The following is a 12,500-nucleotide window of genomic DNA, read 5'->3' as shown; positions in this document are numbered from 1 at the left end:
GACCGGGCCGGGCCGGCGAGGCCGTTCTTGGCGCTAACTGGATTTGTCTGTCCTAGCACAAACGGTTTATTGGTCCCAGTCCCATCGTTTGCTCTACTTTGGTCTACGGGGATTGAATTAGGAGACTGGAGAGGCGCCGCGGGCGCGGGGGGGGCGCTGCAGACAGATTGCTACTGCCACTGTTTGCTCGCCGCCACTCCCTCTCTCCCCCCACTGTAATTACCGACTATCCACATATAATAACTCTTGTGCAGTACGTCCTCAGTGATGAGAAGAGAAATTTCAGACAAAATTACCTACTGAAGACAGAGCATAGTAGTTCTAATAATGGCAATAATGATACACTGGTTAACAGTTTTTTTGCATCTGGTCTGTGATATATCAATTTATGCCAATTTTTGGTTGTAGAATCCGAAACGGCCTTCGGAATTGCTGCACCACGTAAGGGTTTTGATATACTTTAGATTTTACAGTGGACTGAACAGAATTGAAACTTCAGTCCAATAAGGATAGTGGGTGTGGCAGGTGAAATGAATACAAATTCTTATTGGTTATCCATCAACGAATACAGTACTGTACTTGCATTTCCTGCCCGCCCCGAGACTTGTGTATGCGCTTCTAGTACCACAGTGGGTTTCGACAGTTCCGTCTCACAAACGACACAGTTCTCATATAGAAAAAGAAGAGTTCATTAATTTAAATATGGATGTCCTAATGAATAAAATATTCTGTTCTCCTTTCACTACAAGACACAGAACGAATTCCCATTTCTTAGTGCCCGTATAGGGGCGTGTCTAATTCTCCTACGTAAGCAGTCGAACTATAGGATGTCGAACTTGTTTTCTGTCGAACTTAAGAGCTTCCACCGTATATGGATTTTTTTTAGTATTATTACGTTATTTGTATTGCCATTTTTTTCACAGATATCTATACTAATAATAAATCTGTAGCCGAAATTTTTCTGGTAATTTTCGATTTTCCAAAAATAATTGGTGTTAACATGTATAATTAGCCATCCTGAAACCGAAAATCGCTTTTTTGAAATTTTTGTTTCTATGTCTGTCTGTCTGTATGTTTGTTACCTTTTCACGCGATAATGGCTGAACGGATTTCGAAAATTGGAATATAAATTAAGTTCGTTGTAACTTAGATTTTAAGCTATATGGCATTCAGAATACTTTATTTAAAAGGGGGTTATAAGGGGGCCTGAATTAAATAAATCGAAATATCTCGCTTATTGACTTTTGTGAAAAATGTTACATAACTAAAGTTTCTTTAAAATAATTTCCGATAGTTTTATTCTTTGCAAAATTTTGATAGGACTGATATTTAATGAGATAAACGAGTTTTAAATTTAAAATAACTGCCATCTAAGGCGGTGTAATGAAATAAAAAACAAATGACTTCATCTATAAGGGGCCTTGGACAACAACAATCAAAAGCTATGAAACATAGCCTACAGATAATGTTTCTGTGTTTGTATCAAGTAATATCGGAAGCTAAATTAACAGATTTGTATAATTAATTATTATTTCACCATTGGAAAGTGCAGTTTCTCTAGATGGACATAATGCTATAATGTTATTACAGTAACTTCTGAGTGAATCGAGAACAGGTAAGATTAAAATAGCTTCTTATGCACAGAAAACTTTATAGGCTATTATGAATATTGGTTTCTTGCATTTCTTAAAATAATGTTTATGTACACATTAAATCTAAATTATGTCAATCTTCATTAAAATATGGTTGCATGTAATAAAAATTAAGAAATATGTTAAAGGAATTATCATTGCACCAAATGAGTGTCTCTGGACCAAAATGACCGCATTTTAATTATTTAAATACAATTTAAATTAAGTAACATATTAAACGATTTATCCTTCTGTCAAGCACGAATGTTTCCTGGATCAAATGTCCTATTTTAATTATGTAATTACTTTATATTTATTTCTAACGGGTGCAATGGAGCGCACGGGTACGGCTAGTTATATAATAAAGGACTATGATTGGTAAATTTCTGTACTTAGATGTAATATATGATGGAAGAAGGTAGGCTATATTTATTGGGCTACAAATCAGGAAATTGTTGAAAGATTCTATCTTTCATGGAAAGCTCACAAATCATGACTTAACCCGTTGGTCCTCTTTTATTTTATTTTTATTTTATTGAGTTATTTTACGACGCTGTATCAACATCTAGGTTATTTAGCGTCTGAATGAGATGAAGGTGATAATGCCGGTGAAATGAGTCCGGGGTCCAGCACCGAAAGTTACCCAGCATTTGCTCGTATTGGGTTGAGGGAAAACCCTGGAAAAAACCTCAACCAGGTAATTTGCCCCGACCGGGATTCGAACCCGGGCCACCTGGTTTCGCAGCCAGACGCGCTGACCGTTACTCCACAGGTGTGGACGGTCCTCTTTCAAAACCATTCTTTACGGATTTCTAGGGAACAGAAGGGACGATAAATATTTCCATAGTCTGCTAGATAACTACAAGAACTCAAAATTCACATTTACACTCACACCTTGACTTTTTTCCAGAAAACTCAGGTGCTTGTGGTGACGAACAGGATAAACGTTTTCACTAGTACACAGCTAACATGAAGAGTCGTTGCCAAGGTTACTGGAACCGCTCAATGATGGATGATTACCAGAGACCGGAAGTTTAGGCATTATGAATCATTAAAATAGGCAGGCAAAAGGCATCATAAATAGCCAAAATAGACAGGCAAAAAGGCATTATAAGTAGTTAAAACACGCAATAAAAGGCAATTACAAAAACCTTGCACTAGATCCACAACCTTGCTCTTTCCACAAAGGGTTTTCGACAGCAAGAAAAGTTTTACATAAGTCGAATGCAAATTGAGATTTTCAACTCGATGTTGCAATTACTGTTGGAAGCAAAGAAATCTTCTTCCCAGTAGCCTTGGAAAGTGCATTTTTGTATTTGGTTATACTGATATGTTGCGATATGAAATATTTAGCTAGCTACAACAACGTCGCAATGAAAACTGAAAGAAAAATAACGTTAGACCCGCACTCATTGTAGCCTTGTCAAATAAACACAAGCGATAATTAAAACGCTTACTGTTATACATTTTTGCACGGCAGCACTCATTGTTGCAAAGAGAATATGAACTGACTGAAAGACAATAATATACATTTGGTGAAGTCACTTTCATTGTAGCGGTTATAGAAATAAATTAAAATATACCTGTAGGCAATTTTAATAATAATTTAGTAAATAATAGATAAATAATCAAATAAAAGCAAAAAGCATTTATTTTATAAATTAGGCATTTATATTTAAAAAGGCAGAAAAAGGCAACATAAAACTGTGACATTTCAATCACAGTGGTATAATTCGTACAGATTTACTTTCAAAATTAAGATAGATTTAACACATTTAAAAAAGGCATTCTGCCAAAGTTCCGGTCTCTGGTGATTACTGTTGGTGTCTTTTTATAGAGACGGATGAGACACCGTACAAAAGGAAAGCATTGTCATCCCATTTTGGCGAAAGAAATTTATTGATTTTAAACATTGTAAATATTAACATTTTGGAATTCTGTGAATTGTCTCCATTGTTGTATCCCCGCATTGTAATAGTTAAACTTTACCACATTAAAAGAAGTCAGTGGCGTAGCTTAGTGGTATAACCACAGTCTACTATATACAGTCACGAAGCTTGAGTTTTGAGGGTGCTAGAAACAATAGACTGTGACGGTTCTATTTTGCATTGCCTGTAATGAGGCGATATTAGCGATCCTAGTGGTGAGCAACTATCTAATGTTTGCATATTTACTACGTATTGAGCTTCGCGACTGTATATACTAGATTGTGGTATAACATTGAACTACAGACCAAAAGATCCGCGTTTCGAACCCGGTAGACCCGTCATTTTTATAATTAGGCTACATTTATTTCTTAAAGAGAGAAGTTAATTAAATATGGTGAAAAACCAGTGAATTTCAATTCGTTCCTTCAAAATAATGTTTGATGTATAAACAATGCATTACATAAAACTTAATACCCATTTATGACCTTGTCACCTACTGTGATGACATTTTTAAAGCTCCGCGGTATGGGGTTTTCATTGCAATTTCCCGTAACTTTATTTTTTCTTTATTCCACACATAAAGTTATACATTTTCGGAACTATGGGTTTTTATGCTACGTGCATAATATATGGTATTTACATTTTAGGCTATTAGGAAACTTTTCTCTGGAATACAAATTTGTTATGCCTCCCTATTCCTATAAAAGTACCTCTAAGTATGGAATCGCGACATCCAGGAGACAATTACTACGGGACAAAATTCCGGCACATCGGCGACGCTGATATAACCTCTGCAGTTGCGAGCATCGTTAAATAAACCATAATTTAAATTTATAGAAGTGTAGTTAGCACAATGAAAACGCTCACCAACTTGTCAACGATTTAATTAAAGTTGGTTTAATATTTAAAGGGTCTGAAGCCCATTTATAGATCAAATACTAATTACTTTGAAATTATTACAAAAAAACAACCCAAGTCTACGTCATAAAATAATTTTTAACACATTTGTAATTCAATTTTGAATATCAACTGTTGGAATATCATCAAGAAGAAGACATTCTATAATCAGTTAAGTTTATAACTGTGTATAGCAATCCATTCACACGATATAATGTTTTTTCAAGTTTTCAAGAAATGTGTACTTGTGACTTACGGGTTTTTTCAATCAGCGATTCAGCTAATAATAATAATAATAATAATAATAATAATAATAATAATAATAATAATAATAATAATAATAATTTATTTTAGCTGGCAGAGTTAAGGCCGTAAGGTCTTCTCTTCCACTCAACCAGCAAAAAGTATACATACATATGTATCAACTTACAAAGAATTCAACAATTTGATTTAGATAAGAGCTACATGTATACAAGAGTTATTTACGAATTAAACAACAAAATACTACGAACTATTAATTAAACACTGAAATACAAACTATGTAGCAGAATTAAGCTAAAATACATAGAATGTTAATATATTTCAAATAATGTTAGATAATAGAAAGAGATTATTATGAGACAATTTTGAAAATACAGCACTATCAGGATGCATGTCTAAGGGAAGGAGTAACAATGTAGACAGTGATAGTTTAAGTCAATATGATTGGAGTGAAATGCTAAGAAAGTTATCTTTTAAGCTGTTTTTAAAAGTGTTTATTGTCTTGCAGCCCCTAATACTTTGTGACAGGGAATTCCATTGTCGCGAGTGGATACTATAAAAGATGATGAATAACGAGATGTTCTATGAAGAGGTATACTTAACGCGCCACAGATAAGTGATCTGGTATTTACGTCGTGGTTAGAGTATAGATAAGAGAAACGAGACGAAAGGTAATTTGGTGTTGAAGTGTGCAGAATTCGAAAGAGCAATGACACGGAGTGTAAAGTTCTACGTTCTTTAAGTCGGAGCCAAGAAAGACTTGCGAAGGACGGTGATATGTGATCATATCGTCGGATGTTGCATACGTATCTGACGTACATATTCTGAACTCGCTGTAACTTGACTGACAGTTCAGAACTTAGGTCACTTAACAAAACGTCACAATAATCGAAGTGCGGCGTTACTAAGGTTTGTACTAGGGTAAGTTTTAGTTGCTGGGGCAAGAAGTTTCTTAAGCGACTCAAACGGTGAATGGAGGAACAGATTTTTTGATCGTTTCTTTAACTTGAAAATTCCGATTTAGATTATTATCGAAAAAGAAGCCAAGATTTTTTACGACAGATGAATAAGGGATTAGCGTGTTGTTAAGTGTAACAACTGAAAGATTACTGTTATTAAGAGAGTTAACTAAACGATTATGGCCAATAATTATAGCTTGATGCCCACGTGCATCAACGTCGGTTAGTGTAACCACTAGTTAAAATTGTCACTTAACCCCTGGTTAAGCATTTTTATGGTGGTCGACCTCGGTTACGACTTAAATAGAAGGTTAACCACAGTAATCTCTAACCGGCCATATTCGAGCGGTTAAAGGAGATAACCAGTTATTAGTAGAGCAAGTAAAGCAAAATGGCGGCCAGAGCCACAGATGTTTATTTCGAAGACGATTATTATTGTACAGTACTTGAATTTTGGATAGAGCGTGAGTGTGAAGTTTCTTTAGTGGAAAGAGAGAATTCTTACGAGACAGAAAATTTCAGGAGGATGTCGTTTTTCAAAAATCTAAAAATGGCTCACTTGAAATAACACAAAAACAGTCATATTTCTTCTATTGATCGGCTGCTTATATTACGATTCTATATAATTTATTTTCTATATTTTAAGAGGGAATACTTGAATATCTCTTTCTCTATGTCACTGGCTGAACAAAGAGAGGTTATGGATGGATCTTAGGATAATGAACAGTAACCTGGTGTAAATGAGGTGCTGGATCGTACACACATTCCTACTAATCTTCTCCATCCTTTTCCTTTATGGATATTCCATCTCTTTTTATATAATATATTTAAATATAGTAAGTAAGTCTATTGATACTTTAACCTTATATTGGAATATAATCATTTTTACATTCAATGTTCTATTTTGTACGATTTTAACCTAACAGCACTGAAAAACAAAGAAATGCAACTCGCAAATATAACAGCGCCCAAAGGCAAACAAATGCAACGCGAAAATGTAGGACACGTTCATTTCGATGTAGAACGGAGTGAGCGCAGTCGTTTTTAGACGTTGACTATTATCTTTGCAGCGGTATGGATGCTTTCCTTTTGTCATTTTGTAGAAACAGTGTACCATCATAGACTTTACTCTGGTTAAATGAGGTGTAAGTTAACCATGTTTAAGTAATCGGTGATTATGAATGACGCACAGAAATTACATTTTAACCACCGTTACTGTTTAACCGTCGTTTCGTAATCTATGATTACTGCGTTTTTAACCGATGTTGATGCACTTCGCCATGAGTCTTACTTGGATTAAGTGCGAGTCCGAAATTGGCCGCCCAAGTGGAGACAGTGGCTAGGTCACAATTCAACTTGTCAATTGATTCATTGATCGTATTGGGCCTGGAATGTATGTAAAGTTGTAGGTCGTCGGCATAGAGGTGATATCGGCAATTCTAGGGGCTGTATGTACTATATGAAAAAGGCTCCAGAGTCGCAGATGCGGGTTATACTATCCTCTTTAATTCTTCATCCCAGCTCAGTTGAGAAATGCTGGGTGCTTAAAACGCTCCATATGTTTTTTAGTTCTACAAAATGAATAATTCTACAAACTTCGGGATCGAAATATGGTTACACCAAATTAAAAAGAGAGTCAGATTCTGGTTAGTCAGACGTGAAATATAACGAATGCAAATAACAAAGAGCTTGCAATTATTACTTGTTTCGTTCAAATGGCCTGAAAGTAGAAAAAAAAAACACGAATTTGATGTTAACTGCTCAACCATTTGCTGCGATTGAAGCTTTCAAATAACGGCGATTTGTTGTTAATTTGGTTTACTTTACTCTCAAGTGCAAATGAAAATCTATTATGAGTTAATGTAGCATATGCATGTGAAACATTTCACAAGTCACTCCACGCTTCAAGTATGGTGACAGTTTTATTCCATTCATTAATTTAATTACATTCCTTTCTAGTTGAATTCTGATAAAATGGAAATTGCATCCCCTCCATTCTCGACATCGCACCAAAGGTCAGAGCGTTGATTTTTATGCTGGGGTCTCGTATTCGAATCTTGAGAACCCAGAATGAAATCAGTAGCAACAAGAATTAAGTGTGAGTTAAGTTTACAATAGATTTCAACATGGACGGGATTAAACAAGCTTAGCGATGACGACAGCTCTGTCATCCGCGACACAACAGCTATTGTCCCTCTTTTTGCTTTGTTAACCCAGATATGCCTGAAATATTTTTTTTTTTGCAATTTTTGTGAATTTTTCAAATCTCATTTAATGCAGTATATAACTGAAGTATTTGTATGGCGTCGAAACATTCTAGTTGCAACTGATTGAGCTAGAAACAGGTGTCCTTTTAAAAGGACAGTAGGCATATGAGCATACAGTTTGAGAAATAATTATATACTATGCATACATGAAAGGAAACAATGTAATTGTTGTAATTTACAATTATTATTATTATTATTATTATTATTATTATTATTATTATTATTAACAAATTATCACGTTGTTATTTTATTATAGTTTCTTTATTATTACTACTAATATTATTCTGAAGAATGATGCATTGTGGCTAAATTCGTTTTAACTCTGGAATGCTTTCATCATTGAATAGTACCGTATTGCTAGTGCTACGTAAAAATAAGTAATAGGCGAAAAGAGTGTTGCAGTTTCGAGGAGGAGGTTATATTGGGAGAGAAGTGACGATACATATAATGAAGCAGTTGCTGTGGCAATGTCGAAAGACAGGTTTCAGTTCATTTTCTAAAATCTACATTGTTATGACAATGACAATTTAGATATAAAATAAGACCTCTTCCAAAAATACGAAATGAAAAACAATAGAAACTTATGTCCGTTCAATACCTCCCTCCAGAACGTCACCAGTCCTCCACTTGTAAACAGATCTTGCTGTGCAAATCTGGCTTTCAGATATATCTCCCTGTGAAGCAGACTTGAATAATTTGAAAGGAAAAATTATTCCGGAGCCGGGTATCGATCCCGGGACCTTTGGCTTAGCGTACCAACGCTCTGCCGACTAGCTACCCAGCAACTACACCCGACACTGTCTCAACTTTTCCCTTCATGTCCACACACCTCAGTGGGCTGACAAGACGCCAGAAACCCAATTTTGAGTGCACACGAAATCTATGTGGCATTTGTAGGCTGCATTATAGTGATATGTCTGTATTTGAGATGGAATTTCGCCCGTAGCATAATTTTCAAACGTAGATAGCATTTCATGCAGGGAAAATCCACTAAAATTGAAAAAGCGAAACAATTTCAAAATATATGGGGATATGCCTATTGTCCTTTTAAAAGGACACACAAGTTTTTCGTCATTGTCATTTTTATTTTTTATTTTATTGGATTATTTTACGACGCTGTATCAACATCTAGGTTATTTAGCGTCTGAATGATATGAAGGTGGTAATGCCGGTGAAATGAGTCCGGGGTCCAGCACCGAAAGTCGTCATTGTCATGTGGCAATGAATAGATATTTCGAACACATTGTGGTTTCACGTTAGATTTATGTTTATTAGGAGTCATTTGATCTACAACAACTTGTAAAATAATTCCGAACTGTAAAAATATTTAACATTCTTATATGATTCGCGTCTCGGATACCATAGCTGAAATAAACGAACAATTCTCAAACTCAACGATGACCAGAACTTTCATTACCAGTCCTACCATACCTAGCAAGCCTATAATTAAGACCAGTAATAGTGACACCTGTGAAAAAGCAAATGCGTTAACTGTAGAGAGGGTAATTTGAAACATTGACAACTGTCCTTTTAATAGGATAGTAGGCATATCTGGGTTAAGGGGAGTCTGTATACCGAATTTTGACAAAAAAAAAAATAAATTTTGGTTCTTATCGTTTTTCGGTAGTTTAATATGTGTAAAATGATAATATAATTTTATTTCTTCCAATTGTCAGCTTTTATCCCTATCTTCAGCAAAAACATTACAGTAATTCTTAATGCAAAAATGTTATCAACGATTTTTTTTGCCAACAGCTCAGTGAAATTTTAAATATTTATCTAGAGGATTCTATACATAAATGTTACATATGCCTTATTTTTTCTACATTTGTAACTTTTATCACTTCTGGCAAAAGTGCTCCCAAAACGGAGGAATTTAACATTGTAAGACATGGAAACTTTGACACCATTTTTCTGCACTTTCTTATTTTTTTGACGTTGGTGCACTTTTCTCAGCAAGTATTGTACCAAGATCCTGAAATTAATATACAATATCAATGATACTCGTATGCCCTATTTTGCGTTGAAGATACGGTAAACAAATTAATGAATCATTTCAGGAGTGAGCTAAAATTTTATCTGTGTATACTATATTTTATGTTACAAGTATTAGCAAAATAAAATAAACAAAATAAATAAAAAAATGATATTTATGATAAAAACGGTTTATCGATACTTCTATTCGATATCAGTAGCGGATAAAAATGCAGGTATGAAGAAGAATGGAGCACATGAAATGGACAGACAGAATAAGAACTGAAGCTGTGCCAGAAAAAGCGGATGAAGAAAGAATAATGATGAAATTGTTCAAAAGAAGAAGAAACTGGCTAGGTCACTGGGTAAGAAAAAATTGCCTACTGGAGGATACACTGGAAGGAATGGTGAACGGCAGAATTAAAAATAACTAAAGGGCAAACCGAAGTGGGACAGATCTACAGAGTAAAATTAAACAATTTATTGAAGTGAAATCGGATGTATGTTAACAGTGATAATTATCAATAAAATACAGGAGTTGAAAGAAATGCGTAAAGAAATACTTAGAGACTCTCGTGCCTAGAGGAGGGACTTACAGAAAATCGGAGTGCTATTGATCTAGCAGGCCTCTGCCGAAGTTTAGCGACTTCGTACGAATATTTTCGTTGAATTTCGTTAAAACTGTATTAGCATGGAACATTGTGAACATCAAAAATATAGTTTCGAGAAAGAGATGCAATCCTAACTTATGGAGCACGCCTTATAAAAATCGCTCCTGGAATTCATAGAAGACGTGGAAGCAAAACACCGCTTACTATCAACTTCCTAAGTATTCAAGGATTATTTTCATACTTACTTACTTACTTACTGGCTTTTAAGGAACCCGGAGGTTCATTGCCGCCCTCACATAAGCCCGCCATTGGTCCCTATCCTGAGCAAGATTAATCCAGTCTCTACCATCATATCCTACCTCCTTCAAATCCATTTTAATATTATCTTCCCATCTACGTCTCGGCCTCCCCAAAGGTATTTTGCCCTCTGGCCTTCCAACTAACACTCTATATGCATTTCTGGATTCGCCCATACGTGCTACATGTCCTGCCCATCTCAAACGTCTGGATTTTATGGTCCTAATTATGTCAGGTGAAGAAAACAATGCGTGCAGCTCTGTGTTGTGTAACTTTCTCTATTCTCCTGTAACTTCATCCCTCTTAGCCTCAAATATTTTCCTAAGAACCTTATTCTCAAACACCCTTAATCTCTGTTCCTCTCTCAAAGTGAGAGTCCAAGTTTCACAACCATGCAGAACAACCGGTAATATAACTGTTTTATAAATTCTAACTTTCAGATTTTTTGACAGAAGACTAGATGACAAAAGCTTCTCAACCGAATAATAACAGGCATTTCCCATATTTATTCTGCGTTTGATTTCCTCCCGATTGTCATTTATGTTTGTTACTGTTGCTCCAAGATATTTGAATTTTTCCACCTCTTCGAAGGATAAATCTCCAATTTTTATAGTTCCATTTCGTACTATATTCTGGTCACGAGACATAATCATATACTTAGTCTTTTCGGGATTTACTTCCAACCCAACCGCTTTACTTGCTGCAACTAGAATTTCCGCGTTTCCCCTAATCGTTTGTGGATTTTCTCCTAACATATTCACGTCATCCGCATAGACAAGAAGCTGATGTAACCCGTTCAATTCCAAACCCTCTGTGTTATCCTGAACTTTCCTAATGGCATATTCTAGAGCGGAGTTAAAAGTAAAGGTGATAGTGCATCTCCCTGCTTTAGCCCGCAGTGAATTGGAAAAACATCAGATACAAACTGGCCTATACGGACTCTGCTGTAAGTTTCACTAAGACACATTTTAATTAATCGAACTATTTTCTTGGGAATACTAAATTCAATAAGAATATTATTTAAAACTTCTTTCTTAACCGAGTCATACGCCTTTTTGAAATCTATGAATAACTAATGCACTGTACCTTTATACTCCCATTTTTTCTCCAATATCTGTCGAATACAAAAAATCTGATCAACAGTCGATCTATTACGCCTGAAAATATTTTCATACAAAAAACCGAAAAATGATAATTTGGTCACTTTTTGTGAAAACTCAGTCGTAATATCCCTGAAAACACAGGAGCTTAGTATCATTGCTTTTACGAACAAACGCAGTCAGCCACGGCGTAGCTCATTCGGCTAAGGCGTTTACCTGCCGATCTGGAATTGGGCGTTTTTTTACGTTTTTCTGAACCGTAATCTATGGCGAATCCTCGGTCTCATCTCGCCAAATATCATCTCGCTCTCACCAATTCCATTGACGCTAAATAACATACTAGTTGATATAGCATCGTTAAATAACCAACTAAACAAAGTCAGTTTTTTACTTAGCAACGACTGAATAAACAAAGCGCCATTTTACTGGAAAAACCTAGTGAAATGTGGTGTGTTGTGGTTTGCAAAATTTGAAAGTGTAACTTCAGTTCACTCCACTTGCAATGTGAAAGGACAAAGTACCTTACAATGTGCAGACTTACACCTTCCGCCATTTCTTTCTCCATCCTGCTGCCA

The 12,500-nt window shown here is 35.5% G+C and overlaps 1 protein-coding gene across 1 annotated transcript in view; it reads right to left on the bottom strand.

Moving 5' to 3' along the window:
* Window positions 1-12,500, bottom strand: part of nolo (no long nerve cord) — a 600,625-nt gene that overhangs the window by 187,607 nt on the left and 400,518 nt on the right. The gene's annotated exons all lie outside the window — the stretch shown is intronic.

The sequence above is a fragment of the Periplaneta americana genome, chromosome 8, assembly GCF_040183065.1.
Source record: "Periplaneta americana isolate PAMFEO1 chromosome 8, P.americana_PAMFEO1_priV1, whole genome shotgun sequence".
Classification (NCBI taxonomy): domain Eukaryota; kingdom Metazoa; phylum Arthropoda; class Insecta; order Blattodea; family Blattidae; genus Periplaneta; species Periplaneta americana.
The sequence above is the reverse complement of the archived record's forward strand: the minus strand, read 5'-3'. Positions and strand labels throughout refer to the sequence as shown.